This window comes from Myotis brandtii, unplaced genomic scaffold (assembly GCF_000412655.1).
Source record: "Myotis brandtii unplaced genomic scaffold, ASM41265v1 scaffold822, whole genome shotgun sequence".
In the NCBI taxonomy this organism is placed as follows: Eukaryota; Metazoa; Chordata; class Mammalia; order Chiroptera; family Vespertilionidae; genus Myotis; species Myotis brandtii.
In genome coordinates, this window is record NW_005371333.1 from 907,857 (window position 1) to 919,659 (window position 11,803).

The following is an 11,803-nucleotide window of genomic DNA, read 5'->3' on the forward strand; positions in this document are numbered from 1 at the left end:
TCTCTCTCTCTCTCTCTCTCATCTCTCTCTCAGAAAAAAAGAAGTGTGTGTGTGTGTGTGTGTGTGTGTGTGTGTGTGTGTGTGTGATCCATGTTGGTCAAAAAAACACCTGAAAAGGTAAAATATTCTATTCCTTTCTCTTTGGTCAGGACTCAATGTGTACTATTAATATCCTATCTATGCCAGTGAGGAGAGCAAACATCCTGTCTTACCCCAGTACCAGCCCCAGAGCCAGTAATGGTGAACCCACTGGGGCTAACTGGGAGAGAGGATGAGAACCTGTTCTGTAAGGAACTGCCTGAGGTACAACAGAGATAGCACTTGCTTAGTTCTTCTTGGTGTCCTGCCTGTTAACCATAGCTAGAATCACTTTGGCTGTTTTTGGTCTTTTGCTAATTGCGTGGTCTCAAAAAAAAAAAAAAAAATCCTATCTAATAAAAGGGCAATATGCAAATTAACCATCACTCTGTCACAAAGATGGTGGCGCCCATAGCCACAAGATGGTGGCGCCCAGTCCTGTCAGCTCCACCGGAGTTCCCCAGTCCCAGCAGGGCGGCTGCTGAGAGCAGGCAGCATGAGCAGACTGGCGGAATGCTTGCTTTGTCGCTGCGGCAATGAAGGGCCTCTGGGCAGCGGGCACGGAGCGGCCGGGGATGGAGGGAGGCACACTTGTGTTGTTGCAGGACAGGCTGAGGGACCGCCCCCCCTCCCCCCGCGCAAATTTTGTGCACTGGGCCTCTAGTATAATTATTATCAATGATAGTAATATTGATTAGGCTACGTATTGCTTACCTAGTGCTCTCAGATTTACAAAATTATTTTCATGTACATTATTAAATTCAATCTTGGCAATATTGTTATGTGGAAGGTATTATTTTTATTTTACAGTGAAGAAATTGAGGCTCTGAGAGATTAAGCAGTTTGCTTCAGTTAAATGTCATACATGTGGCCATAAAATATGACCTCACATTCCAGGTTGGGCAGGAGGAGGAGGCATGCAAGGAATTTCACAAATTCTGTGGTTGGGAAGTATAGGCTCCTTACTGTAGGAAGAACCTGGCCCACTCCAAGCAAATAATAAATAAAAGCCACCGTCTCTGCTAGCATAAAAGCAGGTCTTCCAAAGTTGAACTCAAGTTCTCCCACAGGCATTATCTCATTTGACTCTCAACAAAAACCTGTCAGAGAGAAGTGGCTGAAACCAGGCTCACTACTTTATGAGAGGCAAACATAGGGATGAAATACATTGTCCACTTCCTTTGCTGCCATATTTTTGGAGAACTACAGAACAGTGGTTCAGCCTGGCATACAAATTGCATGTGGTCATAAAATGCCCTTTTAATCAGCATCTCTTGTTTGTCCTTCATTCACCTGAGTGCCTGCATCTGGGAATTAAAAAAAGACTAAGTCCTAGCCTGACCCTCAGAGAGCTCACAGAGTTTAAACAGGAAGTTTTGGCAGTCCTGTGACTTGGTCTCCCTGTACAGTGCTTGTTGACCTGATGACCGGCACTGCTAGCCTAGCAGGATGTCACTGCCCAGTGGTAAACACAAGAAGAGTGGACAGGCATATCAACACATCTGGCCAGTTCTAAGAGCTTTAATTCTGGAGTGACTTGTGAAAAGAGCTGTAAATATGTTACATTCTATACAAATATTGTAATTTATCCCACTGAGAAAATATATCTAACACATGACTGTTACCTTTATTTTATTCTTTGTTTACTTGCCTAGTTGCACATGTAAAATAAATTTTCATAGACTTAACATCAAAAGAAGAGTTCTAAATATTAGTTTATACGGTAAAGACATTTATCTATTCACTAAAACACACTAAAAATGAAGGCAAACCAAGATTGAATGTGCAATATAAAGAATGTAAGGGAGTGTAGCTGTCCTTTATTGGAAGGTGGGTCGATGTGGAGGTGTAACTTCTCAACTATGGCTTTGATTTTCCCAGTTACTTAGGACTAACAGTCATCAGCAGGGAGTGATGATGGGGAAGAGGTGTTAGGGGTTGAAGACAGAGGAGAATGAAAGAAATCACCATCAAGGTAAGAAAGAGAATAAACTAAAATAAGTATGGGATGAGAGCCATGCCTATTGGAAGTTCATGGTCATGAATGGAGGTAAGATTAGTGTGTGTTTTCTCCAGCCACATTAAGCTGCAAGGAACAGTTAGGCCTGGAATAGGTAGAAAACTGGACTGAATCATAGCTGTGTATGTCAGACAAGCGCAAGAAAGAGGCAGGGGTTGTAGCAAGTATGTTAGGGGATGTAAAGGAGCTACATCCATGGAATTTTATTTTCTTTTTATTGTAAAACTTCTTGGAGGAAGTGTTATTGGAATCATACTGTAAAGAATGGGCAGATTTTAGACATGAGTTTTTAAAAGGAAACAACATTCTAGTTGGAAGAAAGAGCTGAGCAAGAACATACACAAACCAGTGCAGTGTGTATTCAGAAAAAAGTGAGTCATTTGATAACAGTCTGAAAGTAGTGGTAGGTAAGAGTGGACAAATCTGTTGCCCCTGTATAATGCAGGAACTGGTAAACATTTTCTCTAAAGGGCCAGACAGTACATCAGGCTTTGTAATAATAGGCCTTGTAGGGTCTGTCTTGAGGATGTCACTTTGCTATTCCATTGTGAAAACAGCCATAGACCATGCATGAATGAATGGGTATGGCTGTGTTCCAATACAACTTCATTTATCAAAACAGATGATTGGTGAATTTGACCCACAGTTTATAGTTTGCAGACCTATGACTCCTGTGGATCTTTTAATCAGTCCCATTGGAATACAGCTGAGAAACTGATATCTTCAAATGTCTCAGATTTTCCTGTCTGTCATTAAGGGAACTAGCATTTTTCAGTAATTGCTTTCACACTACTTTTAATTGACACCAATATTATGAAAATGTCAAACATAAAATTTTGTGATACAATCTGTGTTCACTAGTAAGTTAAAAAATATATATGAACTAGGTTACCATGGTTACTACTGTGATTTTGAAAAAGTAATCCATGCAAAGATAAGATCTGAAGTTGGTACTTAATGCTCTCATAAAGCCACACACATGATAGTAGAGCCCATAAATCTCAGCTTATCAAAACAACAAAAGTAAATGATTAGGTAGGATGTTTCTTCTTTTAAAAATACAATTTCATACAAAGCTTATAAAATATATGTATTTTAAATATAAATTTTAAATAAAACGTTTTTCTTGGGAATACTTAAAACAATACAAATTGCTAAATTATACTGGAAAGTCTCCAAAGCAAATTATACACATTTAAACATCTATAATGCCAAGGACAAAGGCAGGGATAAAATTCGGATAGCTAGGTTATCATGACTATTCAAAAAACATTCCTTAAATAGATGGTATCATAAAAGGTGAATAAAAAACACCTCAGGAAGTTTATCATATAAGATAGACAATGATGATGCATATATATAGTTAGAGGGCATATTTCTTAGTATAGTTCTATGTAGCAATATGTTCATGTGCTTTTAAAAAATTTTTTTTACATTTTTTATTGATTTTAGAGAGAAAAAAACACATCAATGTGTGAGAGAAACATCAATTGGTTGCCTCCCACATGCACCTGGACTGGGGATTCAAACCCACAACCTGGCACATGCCCTGTTCAGGGATTAAACCAGCAACCTTTTGATGCACAGGATGACACTCAACCAACTAAGCCAGACTGACCAGGGCCATGTGCTTTATTTTTTATTTTTTATCATTAGGCGCAAACATTCTTGAAAAGGGTTTGTGGGTTTTTGAAAAATGCTAGCTAGTACACTTCTCTAAGGCAGCTATAATGTGATATTTAAGGAAGTTTGGGGCATAAAACAAGTTAACATTTAGTATATTTGGGTCTAAGTACTTTTTTAAAACCTCATTCATTTATTTATTTTGCAAAAATGTGACATTCTTGTGGTCAGAAACCTTGTTTAGTCCTGTACCTCCAACACATAAAAGCATCCATGATACATAATAAGTGCATATCACGTTTGTTGGATTTTATTTTTAATTTATTTATAACTACATTGCCCCCATTGTCACAACTATTAACCTCTTAGCTGCACTTGCCTCCCTATCCAGCAGATGGCTCAGTTAGTCACTGTCATATCCTAAGTAGCACCCTGAATTTCCTCCACATTTCATCTTTCTGCTACATCTATTTTGCCAATTTCAAATTCCAAGCTACAAAGTATTGCTGGAAAGTATGTGCCATTAGAATTTTCTGAGATGCAACTGGTAATGGGCCTTTTCTATTCCTACAGCTTTGCTCTTGCAGACATTCCCCACCACACATTTAATATCAACTTTATTGAGGTATAATTTCACATTTTAGGTATATGGTATGCAGAATTTTGTATACATCCATGAAATTACCATCACCAACATGATTATAAAACATCTATAATCAAATTTCTCTCACGCCAACTTGCAGTCACTGCATTCCCAATTCCCACCACCAGGGGCAACCCCTGACCCAACATGGACTTTTCCAACTAGCAAGGTGGAAGAAAAATCATAAGTAATCTCCATATGGGAAATAATGTGGGAGAAGTAAACTCGTGTTAAGATTATTTGAAGAAGGTGAAATACATTCATGATGATTAACTGCAAAAATCAAAAGAAAAGTTTACTGCAGAAAAAGAAAACCCTAGATATATCACTATAATTTCCAAACCAAAAGGAAATAACACTAAACCTATCTGATGGAAGGCCATGGCAGGCAAAAAAGAAAATTTAAACAAAGGAAGCACAGTAAAAAATATACATACAACATAATGTGGAAGTAGTTAGTCTAAACATACAAGTATATCCACCCACACATGCAAAGATGGGATAAAACCAGTACCTGCTTACTAAATGACAGACACTTAGATTGTGTTTTAAAAAATAATGAGAAAGACAGAGAGATAAATTTTAAAATATGTCATTTATAAGAAATGGAACAAAAATAAAATGGTACAGACAACAGTATGGTGGTTACCAAAGGGAAAGGGAGGGGAGGAAGTTAGTAAAGAATAAAGGGGGTCCAATATATGGTGATGGAAGATCTGACTTTAGGTGGTAGAAACTCAATGAAATATACAGATGATGTATCATAGAATTGTACATTTAAAATCTATATAATGTTATTAGCCAATGTTACCCCAATAATTTAAAAAAAATTTTAAATGGTACAAAAAACTTGAAAATGCAAATAATGAAAAAGTACAGTAATACTAATACTAGTATAACAGAATTCAAATAAGTACTAAGCAATACAAAGGATAATGCACATGTATAAAAGTTACAACCTATAATAAGATATATTAATCATGAACCTTCATGCACCTAACAATATAGCTTAAAATTATATAGAGGGAAAATAAGAAGTTATTAAAGATCTTAAAACATTTTTTAGAAATTTATACTAAACAAAAATGAAAGGGCTATGGTCTGTGGTATGCAAGTAATCTGGCTCTCAGAAATAAAAATAAAAACCACACTGATTTGTAACATTTGCCAATTTATATTATGTAAATATCCTACACCACACTGATTTCCAGCCAGTGGTTTAACAACTGGTTCACAAAATGCCTGAATACTGAACCATTGGCTCTCACAAGCCAGTTAGAGCTGGCTCCACTTAACCATTGCCTACGGCAAATTTTAGAACAATAAACAATGTTGTGTGTATTAAATATGTATATTAGGTAAATATATAGGGATAGAGGAAAACATTCTACCTTACAGAAATAGTGCATAAAAAAATGAACACATCAAACATTCATAACATGTTATCAATGACCTAGACAAAAAAATGTCTATGTACTAGACCTAAAATAAAGTTTCAAAAAATTATAAAAATCTGAAATTACACCTGACACATTTTGTGATCACAAATCAGTACTGGTATATTGGACTATTGAATTGAATAGTGGGGAGTGGGCCTAAGCCGTCAGTAGGACATCCCCTGAGGGTTCCTGGACTGTGAGAGGGGGCAAGCCGGGCTGAGGGACCTCCTCCAGTGCACGAATTTTCATGCACCAGGCCTCTAGTCAATAAAAGCCTAGAAAAGGTTTTAAAAATACATTCACTTATATGAAAATTTATCCTTTTAAATAATCTATAATGATATAAGTGTAATATGCTAATTAGACTGGACGTCCTTCCGGACGACCTTCTGGATGAAACCAGGGCTGCGAGGGAAGCCCGAGTCTCGGGTGCTAGAGGGAAGCTGGTGCCAGCAGCTGGGGGAAAGAAGGCCTACTCTTGCACTAATTTAATGCATTGGGCCTCTAGTGATAATATAAAAGAGAAAACCAATCTGAAAATTATATAAGAAGTATCTGTTAAACATGGCAAAAGCATAGTGATTGAAAATTCTATAGTCTCTCATATAAAATAATTAGATTGAAATGATTTTTATTCATTAATCTCAAAAATCTATGAAAATAATAAAATTACAAAGAAAATAGAATAAAATATTACTAAAAATAAAAACAGAAGTTAATGAAGTAGGAAAAATAATTAGTAAAATCAAGAAATGGTTCTTTTTTTTGCCCAGCCAGTATGCTCAGTGGTTGAGCGTTGACCTATGAACCAGGGGGCCAGGGTTCGATTCCTGGTTAGGGCACATGCCCGGGTTGCAGACTCAGTCCCCAGTAGTGGATATGCAGGAGGCAGCCAATCAATGATTTTTTCTCATCATTAATGTTTTTATCTATCTCTCTCCCTTCCTCTCTGAAATTAATTTTATATATATATATTGTTCTTTTTAAAACAAATCTGATCAAAACCAAAATGGAAAGTCTCAAATTATATATGTTAAAAATGTAAAAGGGCAATTATTACTATAATTTTTATAGATTACACATTCATACAAATCAATTTGAGCACTGACTTTCTAAGAAAATATATGTTATCAAAATAGACTCAAGAAGATGGAAAAAACTGGATTGAGGATTAGTCTAAATATATGTAATAAAAAGACTGATTTCTTCATGCAGATTTTACCAAACACTCAGGGAACTTATAAATCCTTCTGATAATATAAGATTAGTTTAATTCAAGGGCATAAAAATCTGATAGCAAAACTATGTAATGATATCCTAAAATAGAAAATTACATAGCAATTTCTTATATGAAAGATGCAACCTTTCAAAATAAAATATCAACAAATTTCATCAAGCAGTGTGTTAACAGAATAAAATTAAATGACTACAAGTAGATTTTATTATTGAAATGAAAGGATGGTGACAATCAGGAAGTTTATTAGTGTATTTACTACATTAATAGATCAAAAGACAGGTCATATGGTTGCCTTTGCAGATGGGGAGAATATTTGACAAATGTTAGCATAGGTTCTTAAAACAAAAAAAAATGTGGAAATATTTTCCAACTGATAAAGCCATAGGATTCCTATCTAGGATCATTTTCACTAAGTATAGGCACAAAATGAGGAAGCACACAGACCAGGCTGCCAGTGGTCCCAGCTATGTGCCTGTAAGTCCGGGCTATTCTTTACTCTCTAGGTGACTTCAAGACATGGATATACCTTGATTCATTTCCTCCAGCCAAAATCAGCAAAGTGGAGATGCTCAATGAACATACCTCCTATGATTATTGTGCAGATTAAATTTTACATGTATAGCACCTGAGATTGTGCAAGACGCATAAGGACTTAAAACACCATCTATTAATATTACATTGCTATCTCATCAAGAACCTTTGAGAAAAATATGGGAGGCATCATTAATATCAGCCTCATTTTACAAATAAAGCAAAACTCAGAGAAAGTAAGTAATTTGCTCATTACACATGCCAAGAAGGAAGACAACTGAAATTTAGTCCTGGTTCCTTCATTCACTTACACATTCATCAAATATTTATTGAGCCCCTACTATGCACCAGTCACTCTTCTTCTAAGGACACAGCACTGAAAAAAAACTCAGAATGTCAGGAAACAAATAAACAAGTAATTAGAAAGTATGGCTGATGGTGTCGAGAGCAATAAATACAGAGAGTGTGATATAGATCATCTTGACCATTGTGCAGAAGATGTATTTAAAGGGATCAAGACTGAAGGTAGGAAAATGAGTCAATTATTATTGTAGCAGTCCAGCTAAGGAGCTAAATTGAGGAAGTAGCAATAGGAACTGAAAAGTATTGCTTATTGGAGTACTATGTCCCAGCAAAATTGGCAAGTTTTGTTGGCTGTCAAAATTTGTAGGATGAGGGAGGAGGAAGAGTCTAAGATAACTAACAGGTTTTATGGTTTGGAAGGTCAGGGCAGTGGTGATTGAGATTGGACAGAGATAGGTCTGGTGTGAGGGAAGATGACTCATCCATTGTTGGATATGTTAAGTCTGGGAGGTTGGTGGGATATCAAAGAAATGCTCTGGCAGATAGACAAATATGCAAATTAGAAGCTCAAGAGATGGCAGTACTGGAGAAATAATTGGCTTAAAACGTTGAATTCAGAGGAGATCAAGCTAGGAGAGCATGTAAAGAGAAAAGTGCAGTGAGAAAAGGAAAGAACAACAATCTTTAACCTTTCTTCAGATAATGGCTTCCATGAAAGGCTTCTAAGTGCTTCAGGTTATTGGTGGCAGCCAGCGTGTTCACGTGTGGAAATATTTTCCAACTGATAAAGCCATAGGATTCCTATCTAGGATCATTTTCACTAAGTATAGGCACAAAATGAGGAAGTGCACAGGCCAGGCTGCCAGTGGTCCCAGCTATGTGCCTGTAAGTCCGGGCTATTCTTTACTCTCTAGGTGACTTCAAGACATGGATATACCTTGATTCATTTCCTCCAGCCAAAATCAGCAAAGTGGAGATGCTCAATGAACATACCTCCTATGATTATTGTGCAGATTAAATTTTACATGTATAGCACCTGAGATTGTGCAAGACGCATAAGGACTTAAAACACCATCTATTAATATTACATTGCTATCTCATCAAGAACCTTTGAGAAAAATATGGGAGGCATCATTAATATCAGCCTCATTTTACAAATAAAGCAAAACTCAGAGAAAGTAAGTAATTTGCTCATTACACATGCCAAGAAGGAAGACAACTGAAATTTAGTCCTGGTTCCTTCATTCACTTACACATTCATCAAATATTTATTGAGCCCCTACTATGCACCAGTCACTCTTCTTCTAAGGACACAGCACTGAAAAAAAACTCAGAATGTCAGGAAACAAATAAACAAGTAATTAGAAAGTATGGCTGATGGTGTCGAGAGCAATAAATACAGAGAGTGTGATATAGATCATCTTGACCATTGTGCAGAAGATGTATTTAAAGGGATCAAGACTGAAGGTAGGAAAATGAGTCAATTATTATTGTAGCAGTCCAGCTAAGGAGCTAAATTGAGGAAGTAGCAATAGGAACTGAAAAGTATTGCTTATTGGAGTACTATGTCCCAGCAAAATTGGCAAGTTTTGTTGGCTGTCAAAATTTGTAGGATGAGGGAGGAGGAAGAGTCTAAGATAACTAACAGGTTTTATGGTTTGGAAGGTCAGGGCAGTGGTGATTGAGATTGGACAGAGATAGGTCTGGTGTGAGGGAAGATGACTCATCCATTGTTGGATATGTTAAGTCTGGGAGGTTGGTGGGATATCAAAGAAATGCTCTGGCAGATAGACAAATATGCAAATTAGAAGCTCAAGAGATGGCAGTACTGGAGAAATAATTGGCTTAAAACGTTGAATTCAGAGGAGATCAAGCTAGGAGAGCATGTAAAGAGAAAAGTGCAGTGAGAAAAGGAAAGAACAACAATCTTTAACCTTTCTTCAGATAATGGCTTCCATGAAAGGCTTCTAAGTGCTTCAGGTTATTGGTGGCAGCCAGCGTGTTCACGCAGCAAGCAATTACAGCACGTGTGTGGAGCGCCCTTCCTTGATTGTAAGAAGCACATTTTTTTTTTCAATTTGAACGTTTCTGAAATTGGGTCACATCATATAAATAATCTCTATCCTCATCCCCAGAAAAGCTGTTATTAAAAAGACTGTGCTTAAAAAATTTATTTCAGAGCAGGTTCTCTGGGAGGAGATTCTGACTAATTCACGTGCAGGAGGTAGACTGGGGGAGGTTTGCAGAATCACTACCTGTAGGGGAAGGCAAGAAAGCAGAAATGGGCAGAGGAAGAAGGGAGGCCACTCTGCACTCAGTGACTGGGTTTTGTGGAGCTGGGGAGCTGGGTGGCCCTCTGCAGTTGTACAAATTGGGGAAACAATGGCCTTTATTGCCCTCCCCTCCCCTCAAAGAACACTGGTTGCCCTGGGGAGTGGGTGTGCTCTCTGAAAGGAAAGTTTCTCACAGAGAAGATAGTCAGCTGAAAATTCTAGCAAGTAGCACTCCCACTAGGTGAGATAACAAGTTCTTTATTCCTGAAAGAGAATACGGTCACTGAATGACATCCACTACAAATGATATTTAAGAATGAAGGAAATAGCCCGGCCGGCATGGCTCAGTGGTTGAGTGTGTTGACCTTTGAACCAGGAGGTCACAGTTCAATTCTGCCTGGGTTGTGGGCTCAATCCCCAGCGTGGGGCATGGAGGAGGCAGCCGATCAATGATTCTCATCATTGATCTTTCTATCTCTCTCTTCCTCTCTGAAATCAATAAACAAGATATTTTTTAAAAATGAAGGAAATAAAGCATTTTTATTTCAATAAGATTTATATTAATATACTCATGAAGTATTAAACACAAATTTTGTCGGGTGCAACCCATTTAAAAATCCATTATATTAAAAGTTCAGGTCATCTGAAATTCTACCCTGTTTGGGGTAAAGTGGAGAAAAATAATTATTCCTAAAAATTAAAAAAAGTATATGAGATCACAAATGATATTCACTGCACAAGTCCTAGGCATTTACCAAAAAACCATTTGGCAATGAAAGTGTAAAATAACAATGGTAAGTTCTAATTTATGGGGTAATTGGAATGAGAGGCAGATTTAACACAAAGTCAGTGAGGCTCCAACGCCTGCATTTTGCATTGCCTGTAGTGAGGAAGCAACTGCCATAGCTCAGGGGGCTCAGGGCACAAGGAAGGTGGCCCCAGAGGGTGGTCACCTTCTACCTCCTAGAAGTCATCCAGGGTTTGCAGCAGGTACTACCAGCAAGTATAATCAGCCGGCAGGCTGCCAGCACTTTCTCCAATCTACTTGGACTTCAAAGACAATCTAACCCCAATAGACCTCAAGGGGTATCTAGACCTTATCGGTGACTCTAAGCATGTGAATACAACCCATCAGGGTCACCATGTCCTAGGCTCTCAGCCAAGTTTCCCTCAACTCCCACAATAAGACGTTCCCACAAGGGTGGGGATAAGGAGTCAAGAGGGAGCAGTGAAGACCTAGCCAAGCTGGAGCCACTGCAGAGGCACCTGCCTCTCTGAGATCATGCCAAGTGAAACCCCAAAGCTGGACTTCTCCCGAGCTTCCCTCCAAACAAGAACGGCCTGAGGGTGAAGCCGGTAATGCATTATAAAGGTAAATGAAAATACTTCCTAAACCATCAATAATAAAAAAACAAATTTCAATTTACTTTGGTAGAGAAAAGAACAACATTTCTTTGTGTTCTCTCTATAGAAAATATTAAAAATCATCTACACTAATAAAAGAGAAACATGGTAATTAGCATATGACCGCTACCCTTCCCATTGGCTAATCAGCATATCCTTATGCAAATTAACTGTCAGCCAAGATGGCGGCTGGCAGCCATGCACTGAAGCGAACAGGGAGGCTTGCTTGCTCCAGTGACGGCGGACTCCAAC

The 11,803-nt window shown here is 37.8% G+C and overlaps 1 protein-coding gene across 13 annotated transcripts in view; it reads right to left on the reverse strand.

The window, feature by feature from the left end:
* Positions 1-11,803, reverse strand: part of IL15 (interleukin 15) — a 64,913-nt gene that overhangs the window by 11,267 nt on the left and 41,843 nt on the right. The window lies entirely within an intron of this gene.